At 47.4% G+C, this 24,621-nt stretch overlaps 1 protein-coding gene across 3 annotated transcripts in view; it reads right to left on the bottom strand.

Moving 5' to 3' along the window:
* Positions 1–24,621, bottom strand: part of NAALADL2 (N-acetylated alpha-linked acidic dipeptidase like 2) — a 1,083,795-nt gene that overhangs the window by 487,280 nt on the left and 571,894 nt on the right. The window lies entirely within an intron of this gene.

The following is a 24,621-nucleotide window of genomic DNA, read 5'->3' as shown; positions in this document are numbered from 1 at the left end:
TCAATATACAAAGATATGATAGAGTAATGTGTCAAAGCCATTTGCTTCTGCAATGTGCCTCTCTCATTTATATTCAAGCTGTCTCTCCCCATATCATTCCTACTAACTAGTCCTAGTTAAGTGCCTCCCACTTTTTGCTTCCTTTTCAACACTACAGAACCATTTATACAAGTCCTGCTGCATTCAACTGTCCACATAAATTACGATCAAACTTCCAGGTGAATATTGTATCCTGATCACAATATGTACCCTGGTTCTCTAAAGTTAATAACCTTCTCAGGAAGAACTACCTGATTGAAAACTTGCAAAAAACATTATTCAGATTTTTGTTTCCTGAGCATCTGAATGGTGTTGACTGCTGTACAAAGTAATGAAGATGACATGTCCTGTGCTTCAGAGAACTTACAATAAATTAAATATTGGGTTAAAATGGCAGGGTAGTTCACCATTTCAGTCACACACCTCCAGCTGCAGATAGCATGGATTATTAAAATAAAAAAATGGCTGGGTATATTAGATATTATTGCAAGCACATGGTTAATTATTAAAGTAAATTAATTACATGTTTTCCACTTGAAGGTACTGCCAGAGGTCCCAATATCCATTATGTGTGTTGAAACAACTGTGTATATCAGCTAGGACTTCTGCCGCTGTCATGACTTTAAGGCTCTTACATTCCTGTATTCCACTTTAAATTTCAATTAGTTTTTTCTTACATCTAATTTTACCTTTTGGGAGAGATGGTTACCCACAGAGTACATGACTATCAGCTGCATCACCAAATCCAGCCATCTCAGTAAGGTGTCATATAGTCAGCAGGAGCACTTACTTAAAAGACACTCAAAAGAAGTTTGTATAACAAAACATCAGAGGGACGACAGAAATCACTACACTAAAATTTAGCGTGCAGTATTTGAAAGGAAATAGACGTAACAAAATCTTGGGTAGAACTCCACAGGACAAAGACAATGGCTGCTACTAAGTGAATTACTAAACAGAGGCTGAGGAAAATTATAGAAATGTGGTAGCATGTTTCAGAGACTCAAAAATGCATTGGGGTTTTAATTACACTCGGTATAACCATGGGAAAGCCCCACCCAAGGCTTCACTAGAGTGTGGAATTAAGGGCAGAACTTGGTCATTGAAGTATTTAATGACAACTACTCATTAAAAACATTATAACCTCATTAGTTCACGGTCAGTCCTTTATGCTTCTTTAGAGCTCCGTACAATGGAGTGAACTTTAAGTACTAACATAATAGAAATCATCAACAATAACAACAGAAATGCTAAGGGAAAGTGTTATTTGAAGAACTCTACCCCTGTCAATAATCTATTCAGAAACATATTTCATTTTATGCATGGTTCAACTCTATTTTAATTATATATATCCCTAATATGAAAAAGATTAATATAATAAAGAGCAGATGCTAAGTTTTGTTTTTGATTTCAATGATGATTACAGCGTGACATAATCCTAATCTTATACATTTTAAATATTTTACAGAGACACACATTGGAGGCAAACTATAATAAACTGCTTTCCTTCAGCAGAATAATGCTGCTTAAAAAGAAAGAAAAACATCCTTTTATCGGATACTGAAAAAGAACACTTTTATACATGGTTCAGATATGCAATGGTAAATCCTCTTATCCTAAAATTGGGAAGCCACAAAACAATGAGTTATTTCATCCATCTGAACTGGATACTTACTCTTTGAATTGTCCCGTGGTATGTAGTTTGAAAGATATGACTATTTAAAACCAAATTGCAGTGTGCTCTGTGGAGTTAAGTAGCATCCCCCCATGCATGAAATGAAGTAAAAATAGGTAACACAACAAACATTTTTAGAAGAACAAATCCTTTCACAGTAGATCTATTGTTTATTTTTAAGATGGTGTGTGGTGAGCTGTAAGAATATAATTTCAACCAAAAATTATGTTAACCCTCTCCTTCTGCCCTTCCGCACCCATCCAAAACCTCCCCTATCAGGACTGCAATCAACTCAAGCACTTCAAAAGTGAGGAGATGCCGCAACAAACTTTCTAGTACACCCCTGATTTGCCCACTGTGTGCATATTTATTAGGACTGTGCAAAGTGACTCCTATTCGCTACAGATTCAGCTGATTTGGAGGACAGTGATTCAATTCAGTGATTTGAATCACTGGCACGAATCGATTCAGCCGAATCCGATTTAGAGATTGGGCTGCCGCCAAATTGGCTGAATCTCTGAATCAAACAGGCCCCATCCCTTGCCCACTCTCCTAGCCCCAATGGCTGCCCTACCCAGCCCCGGTGTCCTGGATCTTTAAAAAAACCCCCAAAAACCCAAACAAACAAAAAAACAAACCCACACTCTCCAGCTCCTGCCAGGCAGAGGGGGGCGATCTCTGTTGTACCCCATTTCCCTGTGCTGCATGGGGGACTCTGCCACGAGCCCCCAGAAGCCCCAATGGCTGCTGCAGCAGCCAGTGAGTGTGGGAATTTAAAAAAAAAAGGAGCCCTGGGGCCATGCGGGGCAGCCATTGACGGGGCTGCGAGAGCAGGCAGGGGTCGGGGGGTGCTCAGGAGGGCTGTGGGAGTGGCCAGAGGACGGGATCTGGTGGGGGTCTCCCTCATAGTTTCCTCCTCCCTCCTGCAGCCCCCTCCCCCACCTCCTACTTACTGGCATGGAGCTTGCGTCCAGCTCCCTGCAGCAGCGAGCGGGAACTGCCCAAATCGCCGAATCTCCGAATATTTTTCTGAATCTTTTCTGAATTGATTTGGAGGTTTTAAATTGATTCAACCTTTTTTATTGATCTCCCAATTCGATTTGGATTCAGAGATTCAGCTGACAAATTGGGCTGAATCTCCTCCAGATCGAATCAGCACCCGAAGCTTTGCACAGCCCTAATATTTATTAGGAACCCAAATGTCCAGAAAGACAGGCAGGAAAACAATATATGCCAGCCACAGTAATTTATCAGTATAACAGATCACACTTTAGGAACTGATCAATATTTGGAAACTGAAAATTATGAATATCTGTACACAAAGAACTGTGGACACTTGCACTGGAGCGATATTAAACACCGAACTTGAAACTTCCCATTGACATCAAATACTTGATTATTTATAAGTGCAGTATAGGAAACCTAGTTACCTATATCAAAGGGAAATGTATTAAGACAATCCATTCCTGCCATAATCCTGATGCCTTCAGTAGCTTTGTCCAAGAGCCTAATATGGGGTGGGGGAGTAGGGCATATATCCCAGGTGCTGCCTAAGGGAAGGGGCACCAAAAGGACTGTGTGTACGGAAGGTGGGTGGGAGGAGGGGGGTCATTGTCCTGCTCCCTGCTTGGCTTGCATTTCCCAGCTAAACACTGCAGCGGTACAGGAAGTGTGTGTTATACAGTTCACAGTACTGTGGGAATTATAGTTTTTTAGAGTGGCAATGGAGTTTGCTGCTGCTGCTGCCGGCAGAATTGGTTTTAATTCTTGCTGCCAAAAAACAGCTTGTTTGGTTTTTTTGGTTCTTCAAACATGGGCTTCAGCAGCGATAAATGAAGTAAATGTTTTTGCCCCAACAGCAGCAAACTCCAACACAGCTCTAGAGAACTACAATTCCCAGAACACCTTGCACTCCATTGCCCACACTGCTGCTTACTGCTGTGTGCTGCCTACTGGGGGAAGGATGGGAAGGACTGCCCTAGGCACCTTCTTCTCATGTTATGCCTTGGGTTTTGCACATGGGATGATTTTAGTCATACCTTCTATCATTTGTGCCCAACAAGCTGGCTGGGGAACAGATTGTGGCTGATTTTCCATATGTATGACAAAAGGGAGAAAGGCTTTAGGAAGCCAAATAAAAAGTATTAAGCCCACTGAAGTCAGTGAAATTATGAAACGTATCTGAGAGTAGACTCAGTTTCTTTATTCTTTAAGAGCCCCGATTTCGGGTATCAGTGCAAAGATTAATACTGTAAAGCACTGTAAAGCAACAGGTAGAGTGGAACAACCCTTTCATAAAAAACTGGTATGGCATGTGGCTGTAGGGAAGGTCAGCAGTAGCCAGCACAGGCTTTAGCTAGCATTCTTGATATCACAATTCAGTTAGAAGACAGCTCACCCAAAGTTTAAATGAAGCAATGCGGTACCAAAAAAGAATCCCCAAATGATATTAACCCCCCCCCACCAGACACCATAAATTCTGAACTATACATGCATTCTGCAAAATGCCAATTCAATTAACTACTATCAGTCCAATATTCCAAGCAAAAGCCATTTGGGAAACCAATAAAGCTTGTGGCAGTTCTCATTGTGAAAATTACTAGTATTCACTATAATACATTTATTATTTTAACATGTTTCTGTCAAAGATGTTTTGTTTCCTTCTTCCCCTATCCCTGTGCCACAAAAACAACACAATGGAAAATCTAAAAGAAACCCTGGAGGTTTAATAAAAGGAAGCACTAACACATTTTACATATTTCACTCAGTTGGCCTATTTATTCCTCAAAATTGAAAGGCACCCTCATTTTCCCAAAGGAAGAACTTACGGTTCTATAAATGATAGCAACTTCGCAGTCTGCTAGCTAGTTAGAGCTGTCAGTCTGCTGTATTTGCAGAAATCAACATATTTAGCACTTTATCTTTCATCTCATTCATCCTATAAGGAGAAAGGAAACATGCAACCCAGGATCAACTACAGCTAAACACAACTTAAATTTAAATTATTACACTGAACTTCTCCAAAAGTGACAGAGCTTTTGTAAATTAAACCCAGAAAAAATCTGCAAACAGTAAAAGAGGGTAAAGTTCACCCAACTAGTTCATTGCAACTCATGCACTCATTTGCACAAGTCTAGCTATGAGGTTGAGGGCCAGAATATCTCCTGCACAAAGAGAATTTAAACTGACTGAAGAGCAAAAATAGAGTAAACTTCATGTAGCAGAGGAAACTGCAGCAGCTTGTAGCCCTAAGGTAAAAAGAGAAGAAAGGGTGTGGTTGAACTAAACTCAACTTTCCCTAATCCTTCATTGGCATAAGCTCTGTTACCGTTTATGCCAGCAAAAGAAGTTAGAATGAGCATCTGATGCTCTAGCTTCTGCCAGAGCCATCTGACTCAGGATCTGAGAGCTGGAACTACCTCCTTATGGCTTTCTCTGTCCAAGAATCACCAGTCTTTGCCCAAACACAGCCTACACAGTGCAGAATTTGTGGCCACTGCACTTCCTACTGCAGAAACTTAGTGCTCAGTCACCTTTCAGTTTTGTTGTCCTGCTCTTTACCTGGTCACTAGTGCCTTTTGATGTGAAGGGCATTACAGTGTGATGCTGGTTCTTCATTTCCTTTGAATTGGGACATTATCTTGAAGGTTAAGTCAACAACCAACATACATTTTAGCACAACCGGCAGAGGGAGGCCATCTGGGAGCAACTTGAGCAGGCAGTACTGGAGCTGGAGAGCCGCCTGGCCATCGACCCAACCAACCTGTCCCTCTGCGGAGAGTCAGGAGAGACGGGAAGAGCTTCATGCTCTGGACAACCATGGTGCATCTTCTATGGGAGACAGACTGAGGCTCCCACTTCTTCCACGCCCCAGAGAACAAGCAGGAAGCCAAGAAGTACATCACCTGCCTTACGTATCCAGGTGAGATGTGCCAGCTTTCTATGAAGAGCTCTTCTACCTGGATCCAACCAAAACCAAATCCCGTAGGACCCTGTGGAGGGGACTCCTGCAGGTCAGCACAGGAAACAGGGATTGGCTGGAGGCTCCTTTCACCCTGGCCAAGTTTTTAGCCGCCCTCCACCTGATGTCTGACAACAAGGTACCGAGCTTCAACGGGCTGACCGCGGAGTTCTTCTAGGACGTCCTCAGCCCAGACTTTGCTGTGGTCTGGGCCAAATCCGAGGGAAGCGGGGAGCTCTCCGTTATGCCAGAAGGCCATGTTGACCCTCCTGCTGAAGGAGGGGGATCCCCACAACCTGAGGAACGAGCATCCCATGTCCCTCCTCTGCACGGGCTACAAGGTGGCAGCAAAGAACATTTCACCGCACCTGCAGTCCATGCTGATGGCCCCACCAAGTCCCAGGACCTCCTGGTCAACCTCTTCCTGGCCTTGGCCAAGTGGGCCGTGTACTTGGCCAGCAACGAGGCTCTGGCTGGGAAGGTGCCCAGAGACTGTGGGGCCGCTTTCCTCTCACTTGTCCAAGTACGTTTCTAGGGAGAGCACCAGTGGGCGGCATCCAATGGCTCCTTTGATGTTTTTGAGGACCAATGGGTGTGGCCCAAAGCTCTGTTCGAAGTCCCCCCCAGAGAACTTCTTTTCACATTTTGAAGCTTTGACCCCCATGTCACTCCTACCCTTTTCTTTCTTAGTTGTCCCCGCCACACACACATGCATATATTAGTTGCATTCTTCAACCTTTGGCCTCACACAGTGGGGGCTATCAGCTATCTAGGTGGGCCTCAAGGCGCACATTAGTATGGAAGATACAAATAGACAGAAGCTTCCAAGGCCTGGGCAAGTGGTATCTGGGGATACTAGGCCCATGCACCAGCTGGACTCGTGAAGGAGCCCTAACCGAGACTGGCCCCTGCACTCTCTACCCACTGCAGCAGTCTGGCAGTGGGGGCTGCTGCCAGGCTATGACCTACTGCCCCCTGGAAGCTGCAGTACCATGGTGGACCTAGATGGGGATGCGTGGTTGCCTGGGCTGTGGTATGGGCACTGTAGTCAAGCCTCCTGTACCTCTAGGCCAGCTGCTAGTGAGCCATGTCTGCACAGTTGGCCTTTGTGCAGCACTGCTGTCATGCCTTCTGGTGTCCTCCCTCTGCCATCCAGGCATCTATCACCCAGAAGATGTTCTCGTTGCGGTGGCCTGCTTTGAACTGTCAAAGCATGTCCTCTTGGCCCCAAATGGCCAGGTCATCCACTTTGCTGGCCCTCCAGCTGGGTCCCCAGTGTTGGCCCTGGGCAGGCTCCTCTGCCCAGATCATGAAAATTGCCTCACCAGCAGAGATCCTGGTGTTCCCTATTTACAAACTGCACATTCTCTGATAAGAACAATGCCAAATTCTCTCATTAAATTACCCCAAAACAATGTTCTTCTGAATGCCACTATATATAGAAAGATCAGTTGGATAATGTTTTATTGATATATTTACAATTTTAAAGCAACTTGGAAGCCTACCAATGTCTTTATCATCATAATACACAAATACTTAATATCTATACACATTGGTGTTTTCTTTTGATTTTTTTATCATAGAAAAATCAAAGCTGCCCCTTTGCTCACCAGGATGTGGGCACTGACCAGCACTGATATGCTGGTGTCCTGCCCCGGCCCTTGTTCCTCACTCCCAACCCACAGCCCTGCCAGTGCCCCTCACTCCTGACCCACAGCCCCTGCCTGCCCCCATAAGCTCCGTCCCTGCAGCAGCTCCATCCCAGCACGCAGACATGAGTCCAGCTGCAGCTGTCCCACCCTCTGCTTTGTGGCTCTGAGCAGTGCCAGGCCTTGCTGTTCTGATCCCAGTGCCCTGGCCCCAGGGACCCTCATGCCATTCCTGGAAAGCCCTCAACTGGGGATCAGGAACTGGGCTGGGCTGGACAAGCCTCTTCCCTTCCAGACCAGCCTCCGCCTGGCACAGGTTGCTCTAAAGGGGTGGGGGCTCTAAGCCTGGCTCTGGCGCCTCTCCCAGCCAGAGCACTCTCCCATCCATGACCCCCAAATCTCTCTCTCACACACACACACGCACACCTGCTGCCACCTCCACCCCTCTCCCCAGTCCATCACACACCCAAAGGGTTCTTGGGACCAGGAGCCCCCCAGGCTAGGGCTGCATGTCCCAGCACTGGTGTGGGCACACGGCAGGATGCAGTGTGGCAGTTGCCGCTGCAGCCAGAGCTCCTGCCAGCAGGTCCTGTCCCATTCCGTTTGGCCAGCTGAGGATGCAGTGAGTGAGATTTGTGGGGTTTGGGATGGGAGGGTTGTAGGCTTTGTGGAGATGAGATTTGTGGGTATGGGCTTGTGTGGGGGCTTGTGGGTGGACTGTGGGAGGGTTTGTGCATGAACGACACATGCCTCTTGAGACCGGGGGGGCATGGTGACTACCTGCAGGTGCTGTCAGCAGTGGGAGCATGGTGGCAGTGAGCAGGGACCACCGCAGGTGACCACGGTGATGTCGGCAGTGAGGCCAGCCCAGTTGGGACCACCTGCAGGCAGCTGCAGCAGTGTCAGCAGTGAGTGGGGGGTGACGGGCAGTGAGCAGGGACTGCCCGCAGCCACCAGCAGCCACGTTGTCAGTGGTGGGGGGAGGGGGTGACTGCCTGCAAAAGTCAGTGGTGGCTTCAAAAGCTGGTGGCAGCAGCCAATCTCGGGGGGGGGGGGGGGGCACATGCACCCTCCTGTCCCTCCCACACATCACCTGTGGGTTTGTGGGTGTGGCAGGGGAAAATGTGCGTGTAGGGGGGAACAGCTTGGGAGGGGTGGGTCCCTTGACCACCCTCTGCATGGTGCACAGGCTCCCCACAGTAGAAGCGACCATGGGGACACTCAGGACCTGCTCCTGGAACAGCCCTCCCTGTGGCACAGCATGGGCCTGATCACCTGGGACCTGGCGCCTCCTGTGCCACAGGGTGCAGGGCCAGCCAAACCCAGCCCAGGGGAACACACCTTCAGGCATGACTGCACTGCTCTTGCTCTCACCCAGGTCCTGGCATCACACACAAGAGCCATGCTTTAGGCTGCACAAGGTCCTGCCTCCACGTGCCCCTCAAGCCATCAGACCAGGCTGGTTCCATGGAGGCAGGTTCCATGCATGTGGTGCTAGGGCTCTGGGTGACAGGGAGAGTGGCCCAGTCCTGCCCAAAGACACATGCCCTTGGGCTGGGCCAGGTGGTGCTGGGTCCCTGGAGGCTGGGGTCATGCTGCACCATGGGGAGCCTCTCCCAGTAGCAGGTCCTGAGTGCTCCCATGGCTGCTGCTGTTGCGGGGGGGGGGGGGGTGCTCTGCACTGTGTGGTGGGCAGGAAGGGGACCCACCCATCCCGAGCAGTCCCCCCACCCCCGAGCAGTCCCCCTCTACACACACACAATTCTGCCAACCCCTATGTCCCTACTTACCAGGGATAGAGCCTGGGTCCAATCCAAAGCTGCAGCTTTGCCCCACTCCCATTTTTCCCAGCACACTAAGGCAGCATGCTGGAGCATTAGGGTAAGCGGGCAGGCATAGAGATGATCTGGTTGGGTGCCAGAGCATCTTTCTGGAGGACCCAGCCTCTGGAGGACCCATGCTCCAGGAGTATGCCTTGCGCTGTTTTTTTCAGCGTGGTTTTTTTTTTTTATACCGGGATTTCCTGGTATCAAATTTAGAGTCCACACTGCAAATATAATATGCACTCGCTCATTTGGATGTGCCTGTTGTGGCTATTTACAATAGAAAGAAGATTTTTCATAGAAAACTGATCACTAAAAACTAGTTATCTGATTTAGTGCAGACATCTCTGCAAGTACTGAGTACTAAAGATACAAACAATTTTGCAGTGTCCTGAGCTGTAAATTGCAGTGGTGAGTTTGGCCCTCAAAATCAAAGGGATCTGTAATCTTGACTGCATTCTAAATTTTTCACTATGGTTATGTTTTATAATGGTAGCTTTGTGTTTTCTTCATTTGCATACCCTCATTAGTAGGCAAGCTTGAGGGTCTACTCATGCCTGTTTTCATTGTTTGTGGGCTTGGGTTTAAGCTTAAAGTATGCCATTGTAAAGAAAAGAGGGGTCAGATTTTGTGTCCACCAGCCAGTCCTTCCACATTTGGGAAGTTTCTAGGCACTTAAATGTTGTCAAAGTGACATTATACAAAGGTCACTAAAAAGTCAGCTCTCTCAGTAATTGGTGCAGAAGTCTGCAGTCGGTGGTCCTTGGTTTTAGTACAAAGTAGTGTGTCGGGTGAGTCAAAAGATTTTACAGGTGTCAGTTCCTGGATAGCTTCAATCAACACCTTGATTAAAAATGCCTTTGAGCACAAAAGTCTATAGTGGGTTTAGGTGAAAACCTAAGATTCTCTGTAGTTAAAAGAGCTGAGAAAAATCATTGAACCTAAAATTGATGTAAGCCAGGGTCTAAAACAGCTGGGGTTACGTAACAACTGAAGAGGACTGGAGGAGAAGTGGTGGACCCCTGGGCTAGGGACAGAAGTTACACATAAAAAAGCTTAAGTGATCAGAAACTGGTTTAAGCCTATAACAGAATGTAAGTTCAGTGCACAAAAACCAGTTTCAAAATGGCTGGAACCAGTTTGAGATAAAGCTGGTTAATTGTAGTATCAGACTTAAGTGATTTGGGTCAAAACGGTTTATGGAACTTGTCCCAGACCCCTTCCTGGTTTAAGTTAAATCGCAGTCTCTCAGCATCCCAACACACTCTACAGCCCTGGCTGTACTGTCTGCTCCAGCGGAGCAGGGATGGCCTTGCCCCTCTGCTCTCTAGCCAGAGCAGGGACAGGTCATGGGGAGACAACAGCCTGGCCTGACCCCCTAAGGCTAAGGGTTTATTTTCCCCTCCCTCACCTCTCCCCCCCGGAACCACAGCCAAGGTCTGCCTGGATGGGCAAAGCAGCCCATCGGGGTAACCCACCTTGCCGCTACAGAGGCGGGGTGGGGGCATGGCCCTGCCATCTGCCTCCCTCACCTGCAGCTGAGGTTGGGGTGGCTGGTGTGAGCTGGGCCGGCCTGCAGGTGGTGCTGAGGGGGGGCACGAAGGGGCCAGAGCCCTTCCCAGCTGGCTGTGGCTTGGGCTGGGTCTACGGGAGCTGTGTGGTCACATGGATCCCAGCTCCTCATACCTAGGCTTGGCGGGGTTGTTATGGAGTCACAGCTGGCTGAGAAGAGCCTGGCAGGGCTACGGAGGCAGGGCCCTTCCCAGCTGGCTGCAGCTCCAGGACAGCCTAGTCCAGCAGCATAAGCAACAGCTGGCCAAGCAGTGGGGCAGTGGGTAGGCTGCTGCAGCTGTGGTTGGCAGCCTTGGCAGCCAAACTGGCCATGCCCACGGCCACCTGAGTCGGCCTGGAGGCGCTGGCAGGCCCGGAGCCCAGCAGCTACCTGCTGTGGGGGCTTGTGTGCCCACAGCTGCTGCCACTGCCACCACTCCCCGCTGCCACTCCCTGTCCCTCACTGTGCAGACGGCCGGCATGGCCACACCAAAAGCCAGCTGTATCCACACCACAAGCTGCACATCGGCTGGGGCTGGCGGGTCTGTTCTGCCTCTCTCACCTCCGCTGCTGCTCCTACCCCTGCCATGCTGCTCTGGGTGGCAGAACAGGAAGCTTCAGCCTGACAGCTTCTTCCCAGTGTAGGGAGCGCTGGCTCCAGCTCCCGGCTGCCTTCCATCCCTTCTACCTGCCAGCTATGACGAGCAGCCCCTGCATGGGGGTGTAAGGACTGGAAGGCAGCTGGAAGCTAGAGGCAGATCTCCATGCACTGGGCAGAAGCTGCTGGGCTGAAGTCCCCCACCCCCCCATGCCCACTGGCACAGCCATTACCCAGAACAGCACAGCAGGGGCAGGAGTGGGAAGAGAAGCAGCTGCTGGAGGTGAAGGGTGCACAGCAGCACCCGGCCAGCTTCAGGGACACTGGGAACAGTCCCACCAAAGCTGCAAGCTGGCTGGTGCCGGCAGGGCTTTTCTGCTCCCCTCACCTCCAGCTCCAGCTCCTGTTTCTGCCTCCAAGCCAGGCAGCCATGGGCACAGCCAGTCCAGCTGCCAAGGTGCCCACCTGCAGCTGCAGTACTGTGGCCTCCGCACCACTGCCTGGACAGGTGCCGCTCATGCTGCCAAGCCAGGCAGCCAGCTGGGAAGGGGCCTGCCACTACCGTCCCTCTCCTTTCCCGGCTGGCTGCCGCTCCATGGCAGCCCCACCCGGCCTGGGGGCAGGGAGCCAGGAGCAATGCAGCCACACAGCTCCTGTGGTCCCAGCCCAAGCCACAGCCCACTGGGAAGGGGCCCTCCATACCGACCTTCAGCAGTGCCCATGGGCTGGCCCAGCTCAGCTCTGCAGCTGCAGCCTCAGTCCCATCCCCCACCTCGTAGCCAAAGCCCCTGATGGTAGGGCCATACCGGCCAGGCCCTCCACCACATGCGCAGCCGACAGGGGCGGGGAAAGCTAGGCAAATCCTGGCTGGGGTCCCCATGCCCTTGCCCAACAGAGGAGTTTAATAACCTCCCTGCCCCACTTCACCTGAGGCACTGCCCAGGCCCTCTCCCCTTAGAGACAAGCCTGGCAAGGGCTGCTTCTTCCCCCTCCCAGCACACCCCGGCTGGGGTCCTTGTAGGCCAGCAGAGGGGTTTAAACCCCTCCCCAATCATATTTAGCAGCCTGGGGAGAGGGCCTGGCCCCATCCCACAGGTCAGCTTCCTTCCAGCCTTGAGGTTGCTGCAGAAGGGAAGGGAGGGCTCCCTCTAGCATTTCCTGGCTTCTAACTTGAGCCACTGCAGGCATGTACCTGCATTTCCAGAATCAAAAGTGAATGTCTGTTTACTTGCAGATTGGTCCAATCTACATAGGTTAGACTAATCTGCAAAGATTGGATCAATTCAGGCTCTAGATTTTTGAATATCTGTCCCTAGCCCTGGAGTTATGGAGAAACAGCAATGACGTTTTGCAGGGGTGCACAGAGTACCAGTCCCCAAAGGCCAAAACAGCAATCTACAACATCAGAGAGAGGGAACAATTCTGGTTCAGGCCTCCCTACACAGCACTTGCTACTTTGGCTGGCTTAAGTGGCACAGCCCCTGGAGCAGAGTGGCAACTCCTGGCATCAAGGAGCAACGGGGCCTCCAGGATAGGCCTCCCTGTCCAGCACATGTTACTTTGGCTAGCATAGCTGGTAGAGCCCCTAGACAGCAGTCCTGGGTGAGACCCCCATGCCAACTGAATGAGCCAGGTAATAAATCCCTGGGTTGGTTTGCCAGTGACTCATAGATTCATAGTTGGTAGGGTCCGAAGGGACCTAAGTAGATCTTCAAGTCCGATCCCCTGCCCTGGGCAAGAGAGAATACTGGGCTCAAATGACCTCAGCTAGGTAACTGTCCCGCCTCCTTTTAAAGACCCCCAGGGTAGGAACTGGCACCACTTCCCTTGCAAGTTGGATCCAGATCCTGGCTGCCCTGACTGTGAAGTAGTGCCTTCTAATGTAAGGACTCTGATCTGGTTTGAGTTCTAGTTAAGGGTTAGTAGCTACATTTTTGTTTAAGGTGTATGTTTGCTCTCTTTTTAACTTGTATGAGCTCTGTGCTTAAAAGTGGGAAAAGTTTATTCAAAGTTTATTCTATTTAAAATGGTATTTCCCCAGGTTTCTGGCTTGAGGCTTAAGCTAAGATTAAAAAGTAGTATTAAATCCCTAAAGCTGAACCCAACTTTTGTTACTGCCATCCAGTGCCTGGCAGAAAGATTACATTTCTCTTTTCTAGTCGGGAATGAATACAATCCTGGCTTTTCATGCAACCTGAAACCAGTCGTCTTCATTGTAGTTGTTTCTGGTGTTTACCTCTGTTTTTTACAAATGATGTCCATTTCTCAAAAGAACACTGCCTTTGCTGCAGAGCATTACTGTATACGTAATGGTTCCGGGCTTTAAAAAAAAAATCAGTGTCAGCATGTTTTTTCTTCTTTAAAGTATATTCAGGAATGCCTGATTATCAGTAATCTCCCAAAGTTCATAAGTCTGATACAGTTGTAACCTCTCTAATCATTTTTCTTATATTTGCCCAGTGTAATGTATATCCCCCTCCTTATAACAGCTTACTGACTTGATATATTGTTACTGAAAATGTCTAATGTTTAATGCCATAGTGATAATGCTTTCCTAAGCAGAAACAACAATCTAGAGTTGCCACCTGTCTTGATATGGGAATAATTACTCATGTAAATATGCAAAATGTTCTCAATTGCACAGACTAAAAGTAGAATGTACAGCTATCATAAAAAAACAAATTGCAGAAAACAGCGCAAAAGTACAATGAAAAAAACATACAATAAAGATGTTATGTTCACCTATGATATGACTTCTTACAAATAAATCTCTCTCTCTCTCACACACACACACACACACACGTATACACCACACACACAGCGTCATAATGGCATGTGTGTCGACAGATGTGTGCATCAACCTCTAAGATATAGATCTGTGAAAGATGAGGTCATTTATAACAGGAAGAAAACCTTTGAATTGTCAAAAATATCAGTGAGAACCCAATTTTCCAAGGGTAGTAAAGGCTCCTTTCCAGAGTACTCATATTCATTGCCTGGCCAAACATGATGCACTTGAATATAATCAGACAAAGGGATGCATGAGCAGGGAGTGCTGTAAACACTATTCTAAAAGTTAAAGCAGCATTTTATCCTCCTGGATGAGGAAAAGGGTTGTTGTGAAAACTGAAATGGCATCTATCATATTTAACGTGAACTTACTTTAAATCATCACATGAAGTCTAAGACTCTAAACTGTTTCTTTGGAAAAAATGGTGAGGGTGGAAATATATTAGAAAAAAACATTACACAGAAGCACAAATGAAAGAAAGGAAGATGGTGGAAGAGGAGACAAGGGGTTGAGACAATAAACACACATTAAAATGGATTTAAGTGTCACAAATTCTCACAAAAAGCAAATATTAGAGCTGATTTTCATGTTAGAAGACTAGACTTTTATCTGATGAAGTAATTAAAGGAGGTATTTCTATTTTTCAGAAACCAAGTATTTTGGAAAGCAGTCTTAGAGATGCTACACCTCACCTAACAAAAGCACACAACCTACATTTCAGCGTATCAAACATCACTTGCATTATACAGGAAAGACCAAAAGTCTAGCAGTCTATCTGCTGTTGCTTTCCGTTTCCATTTTAAAGCTGAATCCATTTTTCAGCACGGTCATTAATTATGGTACTCCATTCTGCACCAACTACTCCACTAAAGGATTTTGGAGTGCAGAACTGCTTCTCCCAACCACTTCACGCCCCCCTCCCCCCGCTAGTGTAGGTGCCAAACCTTCATTTTTTATTTTTTTACTTTTTGAGTGCATTTTGGGGGCCAGAAACAACCGCTGGATGGGGTTACATTCTTCTTTCAGTTCTGTCCTGTTAAGTCCTGGTGTGCCATTAATATGCCTAGGGGTCCAAGCTGCCGCTAAAGAGATGGTGACAGCTTTCCTGAACTGCACCAAGTGAATGCTGATATTTTCAATAGTTGTCCAGTGTGAATCCACTTTTCACCACCAAGCAGGGTCAGGAATATGGGAAGGTACCTGTGAACTTAGTCGCCCAACTCAGGCCTGAGGACTAGGCCTGGGGTAAAGGAAAGTTGGCCAGGGAAGGTCACAAGTCTCTTACTACATTGAATTACACTAGATCTCCCAGATGAAGTTTGAGAAGGCTTATTTGAAGTGGGAGCTATGTACATTTCTTGGATAGTCGAAGACATGAGCAATGAGAAAACAGAATGGAGAAGCATGATCTTCTGATATCGTGTGGCCACCAGGCTGCCGCTGGAGTACTGCATCTAATTCTGGGCTCCTCAATTTAGGAAGGACTTGGAGAAGCTTGAAAGAGTCCGGAGGAGTGCCACGCACATGATCAGAGGGCAAGAGAACAAGCATTATAAAGAGAGGCTGAAGCTATGGGACTCTTCAGCCTGGAGAAGTGCAGGCTCAGGGGGGACCTGGTGGCTGCCTATAAGTACATAAAGGGTGTGCATCAGGATCTGGGGTAACGTCTGGTCACCAGAGCACCCAAAGGGATGACAAGGTCTAACGGTCAAACTCCCGCAAGACCGTTTTAGACTGGACATAAGGAAAAACTTCTTTACTGTCCAAGCCCCCAAGGTCTGGAATAGACTCCCCCCAGACATGGTGCAAGCATCTACTCTGGACACTTTTAAGAATCAGTTGGATGTTTATCTTGCTGGGATCCTTTGACCCTAGCTGACTTCCTGCCCCTTGGGCAGGGGACTGGCCCTGATGATCTTATGAGGTCCCTTCCAGCCCTAATGCCTATGAAATCTGTGTCCCTTATATCAAAAAAGTATATATTTTTAAATTTTTGGATTAGGGCCTCCAAGCTCAGGGCAGGTCAGAGAATCCCCTTAAGACAGGGGTGGGTGAAATGGCAGCTCTGGCCAGAGGCTGGACTCCATTTCCAACCAGCCCCTGCCCGTGTCACTGCAGCTTGTTTCCAGGAGCAGTGAGACCATGACAGTGGGAGGCCTGGGTTTCCAGGGACACTGACCCCAGCAGTACTAGCAGGGTGTGCGGGTGGGCAGGGAGCCGCACCAGGGCCAGGCCGGTGACAACCTGGTCTACAGCAGGAGCAGAGCTGCAATCTGCTGCCTGCATGCCACCCCCCCGGGGCAAAACTGTGATCTGCTGCTTGCACATCCCTGCCTAGGCTGTGTGGGCAGTGGATTGCAGCTCTGCTCCAGCTCCAGACCACAGTGTCACTGCTGCAAGCTCCCTGCCCAATCGTACACCCTGGTAGCACTGTTGGTGCCAGTCTCCATGAAAACCTTGGCCCCGAGCTGACATGGCCCCGCTGCTCCTGGGGTCCTCTGTGGTAACTGGCCACAGCGATATGGGCAGGGGCTACTGGGAAATGGAGTCCGGTTGTGAGCCCATCTGGGCTGTGCGTCAGCCTTTGCCCACCCCTGCCTCAGGACCTGTCCCCTAAAGCTGAAGTCCTAGTAAGAGTTGAGTTATCCATAAAGCCGTGTTTGAGCTGCGATCACTAGAAATGAAAAAAGCATTTCCTTGAAGCCCTACATCATCTGGGAATCAGCACAACCTCCCCGATATATATTCATTAAAGGAGACAAGTTTATAGCGTTCCATTTACTATTTCAGCCTGTTGGTTTTGTTGAATTGCTGCTGAGGTTTAGCATAAGCCAACACTATGCTGCCTGGTTACTCCTTTGCTTATTTTAGATTTTTTTTAACACCACTTGGTAGAGGAAAGATAATCATCTCTGGCAGGAAAATCTGTAGGAGCAGTCAGAGTGGAAAAATCAAGTTTTCTCCACATCATTCCCTCATAGGAGATACTGCTCTTCCATCTTAGGTGGGTGATGTACATGAAAGCTAGGGACAGAAGTTGCACATAAACCAGTATAAGGGATCAGAAACCAGTTCAAATCTGTGACACAATAGGGGCGCTTGTACACATGATGAAAAGTGGTCATTTTGCTATACGTGTGGGGCAGGGGGTTATGATTTAAATGAGTTTGCTACATTGCAAACTAAACTAAATCTGCATGTAGTTCAGTTTGCAATGTAGCTATTTTGAACATTGCAGTCTTAGACAGCTTAACACCCCTTCCACAGAAGAGGTGGTCTGAAGGCAGAAGCAGTAAAGGGCCCGTACCTTTTTTTTTGCTTCCCATGGAGCCTGCCTGCTTTTTCCCCATGGCTGGGGTGTGAGCTGCCAGTGGGCCAAGCAGCCCCTGGGGGGCTAGCTGCATAGGTGCTGCCCCAGCTCGCAAGCAGCACCCACGAGATCCAACTCTTCCCCAAGGCCATGTGCTGGAAGCCCACTTGGGTCAGGAAAGAGTTGGATCCAGTGGCTACTGCCTGCAAGCTGGGGCAGTACCCGGGCAACTAGCACCTCACCTGGGTGGCTCCGGGGGGTGCTGCGGAGGGAAGGACCAAGCCTGGCAGGAGCTTGAGCAGCCAGACTTTGCTGAGGGGGGTAGTGGAGGCAGGGGGGGAAAAAGTGGTGAGGGGCCTGATCTCCCCCCCCCAGTGGAGCTTGCCCATCTCTCCCATGGCTGGGGGGGGGGGGGGGGGCAAGCTGCCGGTGGGCCCTAAGCTGCAGGGGTCCTCAGAACTTCCCTCCACAGCGGTGGCGCCCCCTGAGCAGCACCCGCCGGCTAGCAGGCCACATAGGCGGCCCCGGGGGGGAGCCGAGGGAAGGACCAGGGCACCCCACAGCTTGAGGGCCACTTGGCCTGCCAGCAGCTCATCCCTTGGCTGCAGGAGAGGCAGGCAGACTCTGCAAGGGAAAAACAAAAAACAAAAAAAGGATCGGGCCTTTTACCATAACAGTAATTGAAGCCCCTAAATTGAAGCCCCTTAATTGTTACAATTAAAAACCCATTTCAGTTTAGGGAACTAAACCCCCATCATGTGTACAAGTGGCCAAGAAGTTGAGTGCACATAAACTGCTTTAAAAATAGCCAAAAACAGTTTAAGATAAATCTGGATGGATGTAATATCAGATTTAATGGATTTAGGTAAAATTGGTTTATTGAACTCCTGTCCCAGATCCCCTCCAGATTCAAGTTAACTCACAGTCCTTGCACTACCTCTGCGACCCGCTCCCTCCCCTTACCCCACCATAGGATGGGTGGGCTAGCCCTGGCCCTGTGCAAGACAAGACTGCATTTCTCAAGGCCTGAGAAAAGCGTATTGCTATAACTGAGAGGTGATATGATGCAATGCAGGCTGAGAGTCCTAGCTGTGTGGATGGATAGGAAATGCTGTATCTTGCAATGTGATGCAGAATCTACAGGACCCTGAGCTGAGCACCTAGAGAAAGGACCTGGTTGTATGACAGCTAGGTTATGGGATTCAATGGCACTGTCCACAATAATCAGGGAAGGATTCAAGAGGCCTTGTGGGAAACTGAACACAGCAAATTCATGTGCAATGGACTTAGTACTCAGTTGCAGATTAGGTGAGAGGAAAAGAAGAGAAACAGGTATGCTATTCCAGACCTTTTCCCTCCTCATGCTCAAAACCCAAGATGCAATGGGGCATCTTGAGCCCAGACAAGTACGCTGTTTTGAATGTAGCTCATAGTTTCATAGTTTCATAGTAGCTAGAGTCGGAAGGGACCTAGGTAGATCATCTAGTCCGACCCCCTGCCTTGGCAGGAAAGAGCACCGGGGTCAGATGACCCTGGCAAGGTGCTCATCTAACTTCCTTTTAAAAATCCCCAGGCTAGGAGCCTGCACCACTTCCCCTGGAAGCCGGTTCCAGGCCCTAGCCGCCCTGACTGTGAAGTAGCGCCTCCTAATATCTAATCTAAACTTACCCTCCGCCAGCTTGTGACCGTTATTCCTGGTCACTCCTGGCAGCGCACGGGGGAACAGGGACTCCCCCAATACCTGCTGATCCCCCCTGACCAGTTTGTAGCAGGCCACAAGGTCCCCCCTTAACCTTCTCTTGTGGAGGCTAAACAGGTTCAGGTCCCGTAGCCTCTCCTCATAAGGCCTGCCCTGCTGACCCCTGATCATACGAGTGGCCCTCCTCTGAACTCTTTCCATATCATCCACGTCCCTCTTGAAGTGTGGCGCCCAGAACTGGACGCAGTACTCCAGCTGCGGCCTGACCAGTGCCGCGTAGAGGGGGAGGATCACCTCCCTGGACCTGCTCGAGATGCATCTGTGGATGCATGCCAGGGTACGGTTGGCCTTCTTGACTGCCTCCCCACACTGCCGGCCCATGTTCATCGTGGAGTCAATGACGACTCCAAGATCCTTTTCCGTCTCCGTGCTGGCAAGAGGGGAGTTCCCCAACCTGTAAGTGTGGTGCCGGTTCTTCCTCCCCATGTGCAACACCTTGCACTTATCAGTGTTAAACCCCATCCTATTCTCATCCGCCCACCGTTGCAACCTGTCAAGGCCAGCTTGTAGCCTATTGCACCCTTCTAGTGCACCCACATCCCCCCACAACTTAGTGTCATCAGCAAACTTGAACAGGGTGCTTTCTACCCCGTCATCCAAGTCACTGATGAAGATGTTGAACAGTGCGGGCCCGAGGACCGAGCCCTGCGGAACCCCACTGCCCACATCCTTCCAGGTCGAGAGGAACCCATCCACTACCACCCTCTGGGTGCGGCCCTCCAACCAGTTGGTGACCCATTTGACCGTGTGGGCATCGACACCACAGTCTCCCAGCTTTTTGATGAGGACAGGGTGAGAGACAGTGTCGAAAGCCTTCCGGAAGTCCAGAAAGACTACATCCACAGCAACCCCTGCGTCTAATGATTTGGTGACCTGATCTTAAAAGGCCACCAGGATGAAAGTTCTCTTTGACCCCAAGTGCAGGTTCTGGAGACATAACGCAATAAAATTGTTTTCAGCATTTGCGATGGATTTTCAGAGAATCAAGAAACCTATAGTATTCATACTTAGACACAGTCCATATTTAATGGTAAAACTCAAATACCACCCTCAGGGTAAATTAGGTACATAATAATAAAACGGTCACCTACGGTATAAAATGAAGGAAGCCAAACCCCAGTTCTTTCTGGCTCTCTTTTTATGACCCACATGATCTTGAACAATCAATAATCTAGAGTAAATGAGTGTAAAGCTGTCAGGAAATGGAACAACCATTCACTACAAATATAGAGCTTAATATGCACCCACATAAATTCTGATTCAGCCACACATTTCCCTAACAGTCCATCATTGAACATCAAAAGGTCCTTTTCCTGAGATTTGACAAACATCGTTTGTCTTAGTTTCCATGTTGCATGCAAGACTGGACTGTAAATTTGATAATCAAGAGAGACTATGTACAATTGTCACCCTTAAAAAATACTTGTCAATTATGACTTAGATAAATAGATGGGACTGCCACAGTATATACAGATTGTTCAGTACGTTACTTATATTTGCTATAATGAACACCGTACATTCATGACAGAACCATTTTACATGTTCCAAGAACAACTGGAAGGTTTCACAGGTTCTTTTGGGTTTTTTTTTTTCCTTTTTTTTTTTTAAAAGAGTGACCCCACACAGTCACATATTCAAAGCAACATTAAAAAAAGAAAAAGAAAAAAAAAAGGAGTAAAAAAAAAGAAAAAGAAGCTTCAGTTAAATATTTGAGTTGAAACAGCCTCCAAGTTTGTTTATCAGTTACTGGATCCAATAAAGCACGGGGAAACTCATTTGGCTCGGCAGGCTAGATAAATGGCACAGGGCCAGTCCACAGGCCACACTGGGTCCATGAGCCTCCCCGCACTTTGCTGCATGCTGGAACCAGCACATGCAGCAGATGCTCCGGGACCCGTGCTACATGTGGTGCCTGTTCTGGGATCCGTGCTCCACGCAGCACCCCTCCTCCTATCTCCCCCACTGGATCCAGGACTGTGCCACACAGTGTCCCCTCTGCTGCTCTGAGACCCATACTTGCATGCAAATCTCAGGCTGGCTGGAGTGGAAACTGTATGCGGCACATATCCAAAACTGGCCTGGGCAGATTCCAGGTATGGTACAGGTTGCAGAGGAGGCACCATGTGCAGCACAGTCTGAGACCCACTGGAACAAACACCACATGTAGCCAGAGCAGGTGTTGTGTACAGCGCACGTCCAGAGCCTTGTGTGCAGGGGACAATCCGGCAGTGTATGGGTCAAACCTGACCTAGGGGCAGCACCAGGGGCTTGATGGTGGGGCTCTGCAGCTGGATCCTGCCCACAGGCCAGATCTTTGACACTCCTGGCATAAAGGAATGAGTAGATGAAAGTTTATGGCCTGTGCTGTTGAGGAGATAGAGTAGATCACCATGAAGTCCACTTCTAACCTTAAAATCTATGCATTTTTCACATAAATTTCAATCACAAAGATATTTTTAGACTCCTAGGAATTAAAGGATTCATTAAAAGAAAGATGTAGTGACAGTTTTGTATTTTTATGTATAAGTTTTCATATTATCTCAGTCCTATAAATATTCTTAGGATCAAATACTGCCTGGTATACACTGGCTCATGTCAGGTTGCAGTCTCTTTTAGGTGGCAATGCAGCATGCTCTCCTTTTCATACCCAGTTAGACCAGACCCTGGCCTAGCCTCCTTCCTTGTCCACCTGAAGCAGTACTTCCCTCCAAACACACAAGGAGTTTTGACTTCTCTGCTCACTGACATTATACAGTGGGGAAAGAAGGGCTCCTTGCAACAGGCTCCCCCACATCTAGTCAGAGTCAGTTGGGTTGACAGTGATTTTCTTTAAATTACAAAGCTTAGGGACAGATAAGTTATGAGAGCAGTACTGATATGAATATCAGTATTTCATGAGATAAGCATAATACAGCATATAAATTAAAGGAGTGATGTGCTAATAATTCTATTTATAGGTAACAAGGGGTATTTTTAGGAGTAGTAGTAACGATAGTAAGAAAAATAAAAAATAAAAATCACTCTTTTTCAAGTATTGCTTACACATATCCTCTAGTTATGGATTGGTTCCAGAACTTCTGAGCCACAGGGAGAAATCCTATATGAGCTATTACCAGCCAAAAGTGATCATCGCATTGAACGAAAGCTTTTTCTTAAGACATTTCCATTCCAGTGTGCCAGCTTAGGTATTTGAACCATTCAAATAATCACGTGTGCCAAACTGCACCGGGGTTCCAAACTTAGGCTCACCAACCAATAAATTATTATTACTATCATCTTCATCGTTATCAGGTCCAGGTGATATATTTCTTAATGCAGCTGCATGAGGGAAGAGACTGTGTTCTGTTAGTTTCTTCATTTTTTTAAAAAAGATTTTCAAAAGACATTTGCTTCAAAGAGTTTTCACTGGGAGAGGCCTTGTTAGCTGTTAAAGGGTTCACAAATTCTTGCTTGGCCCTCTTAGCTTTGAGCCCATAGCTGCCCAGGGTTATACCTGGAGATAGTCCAACACCCATTTTCTTACAACAAAAGAAAGCTTACAGTAAAACTTTCAGAAAGTTATCTGACATTCATCCTCCTCAGAACTATTTTTAACTGTTACTTATTTTTTAACAGCTCGAGTCTCCTCCCTATCTTATTTATACATTGTATTCTTATAGATTGTCTAGTAAAAAATGGTTCCATCCTTGATCAGTTCAGTTTAAAGCACAACCTTGTGCATTTTCTTCTTAAAAATAATCACACTGTCCTCAACTGCCAAGCAACAAAAGACCTATCGCTCCATGAACTTGATAGCAACTTCTCTTAAGAAAGAGGATAGAAATTGCAAGACTGATTTTTGTATTGTCAATGCTGGCTTCATTTCAAAGTAATAAAAAACATAAATATATATTTAGCTCAGTATAAGAAAATACATCGCCTCTATAAAAGCATCCAAGGAGTTACTGTCATTGATTTACAGATATATATTTCTTTCTCAGACTCCGACAATTTGCTGTATATACTTTATAAGCCAAATAGCTGGTAGGTCTAGATAGCACGTAAGATAGACATATTGTTAAGGCTTCTCCTGACATGATTTATCATGCTGCATCAAAGATTAAAACATTTTAGCCCTGATCCTTTTCAGCTGCCAGCTCTAATTCAGAGCACACTCCTCTACTATTTATACTTTCTCCTGCTTGCCAACCCCTTACAATTAAAATTCAGTGCAATGTTCCAAAAAAGTTTATTTTTATTGGAATGTTTCTATTTTGTGTCCTCATGCCAGATTGACTTACTGTTGAGAGTGCAAGGGACAGACTATTATAGCCAATAAAAAAAAACAAAAAACCATGAGAGCCTTACTGTTCCCTGTGGTATGGGATTAAATAGTAGGTAGCCAGGGATGTCCAGCCAAGATAAGATGTTATCCAGTTCCTACTACAGGGGCTTTTATGTTGACAATGTTCCTTTTAGTTTTATTTTTGTCCTGGTTTCTCTTTCTTAAAAAAGGACAATAGCAATACCTTAATCTCTATTGCATTTTGCTATCACTCATAAATACTACAGTGTTGACTGGGCTAGTAACCAGCTGTTTAGTCTATAGATTAGGCATTCAGTGATTTCATTTTTTAAAACCGCAAGCTCGTGTAGGTGTTTATGACATGCTAAATCCCTATCCTTGCAAGTACAGGAACTCTTTCCATGCAGCCAGTTCACATAACAATAGCTTTAGCAAAGATTGTAAAATGGTGTCTATTATATGCAGTCATGATTTTCCCCTTTGATCCAGTATGCTCACTCTTCACCCTTTGTCTAGAGGTGGTTTTTGTTTCTGTTTGACCAAAGCCTGTTTAAAGTCAATTTTCCACGTTATGAGATTGGAATAATTAAAACGCATCCCTAACAAACACCCATATAGTTTTCATATTATCAACAAAGCTGAAGCCGAAACAGCAGCTTGTCTGCAATTTTGCTCTCGTGAGGACTAGTCACTTTGCATGAGGTGACACACATTACTATTTAATTAATACAAGATATGACCTTTTGGAAATTGCATGCTAGAATGCACATTCAAACATCTCCTCTTAGCCTCCAGGTATGCGCTGAGCTACGGATGTGTTACATGTTTATGCACATTTATTTCAAAACTACTCAGCTGCTAAAAGAAGCACAGAGGGCCAATTTGCCTCTGTTTAGGAAGCGGGATGTACTCAGGCACAGTGCAGAAGGGCTTCCGCATAGTTTGGAGTAAATATTTCGAGTAATAAGCAATGAGAGCGCTAGTCTTTACTGAACGGAAGTGGCAAGAAGTGGGCATAAAGGCACATGCCCCACTGAAAAAAATTCTGCTGAATTTAAACTTCCCTGTTTCATCCTATAGGCTGAAGAGAGACTTATCTCCAAGCGCCAGCCATTGAAGGAATTACTTCTACCAGTTCTCTCTTGCAGCCAGCCTTTCAGGGCCTCACGGATAACTGTGA

Source organism: Crocodylus siamensis, chromosome 6 (genome assembly GCF_052110815.1).
Source record: "Crocodylus siamensis isolate JL-2025a chromosome 6, ASM5211081v1, whole genome shotgun sequence".
NCBI classification, from domain to species: Eukaryota; Metazoa; Chordata; order Crocodylia; family Crocodylidae; genus Crocodylus; species Crocodylus siamensis.
Note: the sequence above shows the minus strand (reverse complement) of the source record. Positions and strands in the feature narration are given on the sequence as shown.